The following is a 1,804-nucleotide window of genomic DNA, read 5'->3' on the forward strand; positions in this document are numbered from 1 at the left end:
CTTTAATTAATATCAGAAACAACACAGGAAACATCCTTTAATTATTCCTCTTATGTTTAGAGAAAATGTAGCTTACTAAAAACAAAGTAAACTACAAGCCTTTGAACTGAAGTGTTATCTTTGTCCTTTGGCTTGCTAGGATTTCTTGTTATCAAACATGATAATTTGTTTTCAGTGATACCCTTGATGAAACTAATTGAGTTTTAGACTAGCATACATTTCCTTTTGCTGATACTTTCACTCTTGGCAAGGTCTTATCTGGGCAGTTAGTCCTGTTCTCGTCTGGTTCTGTCTGCTGAGATTCAATAGCTGCAGGATTGTTGTTGTTTTAAACAAAGATGTTTACTTTTGTTATTAATGTAATATTCAATTCACTTCCCTTTTTTATCTTCCCATAATGCAGAGACCCACTCCCTTTTTTTAAATGGAGATGATAGTTTTGGACTTCACTGCTAACTTTCCTTAGGAACACTCCAGCAGACAGTTTCAAATATATCATCATCAGAAGAGGGAAAGCCATGTTAGACACTCCTATCTATATGCTTGGCTTGGACTCAATTGACATCTAAATTCTAGGTCCTAAACATTTTCTTTTATTTTTTTCCAACTGTATTAATTTTTCAAACTTTAAAGTAATACATGCTTATCGAAAAAAATTAATTAAAACAAGATCTTCCTCATTCACACCCTGGCCTCATCCAGTTTTAGGTCATGCTGTGCATTGAATATTCTTTTTGAAAATGTTTTGCTCTTAGAAACATACTACTTTACATTGATTGGTTTTGTACTAATGAAATCATACTATATTTACTATTCTACATTTTTTCACACATTAATTTTCCTTAGACATCTTTCCAAGTATGTTTTAAAAATATAATTAGTGCCTTATTGATAGATTAAGTTCTTCCCAGTACTTTTGTTTTTATAAATTGGTCTGAATTTATTTGAGTGTACAAAGTAGGGTGTTAATCTATCTTCAGTATTTCAAAATAGTATATTTATTGAATGCTGCCTTTTTTCTGTGGTGATTTGAATGGGATTCTTTATTGTTTAATAAATGATGTAAATTTATCTTAAGAAACTATTGTTTGAATCATCAACTACTGTTTACTGTTCTGGATGATCCATGACCTGTATGTGAGCTAGTCCCTAGCATTCATTCAGTCAGACAACAAAACAAATGTCTATGTTCCTCCTATCTGTCATGCATTGTGCCGGTTGCTGGGGGTACATGGAGAAAGAGGTAGTCATGGCTCCTATCTTTGTGGCGATGGACCAGTCAGCATTGAGCAGAGCACAAAGAAATTACAAAAACAGCAGTGTCTCTGTTCTCTTCTTCCTTGTCGTTGATATACTCAGGTCTACTTTTGGACTCTAATCTCCCATACAATCTGCCTATCTGGTGTAAAAAACACAATATTTTAGTTACTTAAGCTTTTTCTTATGTTTTATGTATGATGGAGCTAACCATTCTGCGTATGTTCTTTTTTTCTTCAGAAATATCCTGGCTATTCTCATACATTTATAATTTCAAATAAACTTTGGTGGCATTTTGTTGAGTCTTGACCAAACAAAAACCTGCTGGAAACTTTGTTTTATTTTAAAGATGTAGGCAACAATTCAGGATTAGGTATACAAGTGGTGACAGCACAGGTAGAGTTTGGATCTCCCTTTGGTCCCCACTTCACCTGGTTTGAGATCAGGTACCCTTTTTGATGTTATGTGCCCCCCGCTCCCCTGGCAGTTTTTGGCCACGGCCAATCCCTTTCTTATTGTTTTGTGGTAAATGTTCAGGGTCCACTTA

The sequence above is a fragment of the Carlito syrichta genome, unplaced genomic scaffold, assembly GCF_000164805.1.
Source record: "Carlito syrichta isolate Samal-C Ts95f unplaced genomic scaffold, Tarsius_syrichta-2.0.1 Scaffold305212, whole genome shotgun sequence".
NCBI classification, from domain to species: Eukaryota; Metazoa; Chordata; class Mammalia; order Primates; family Tarsiidae; genus Carlito; species Carlito syrichta.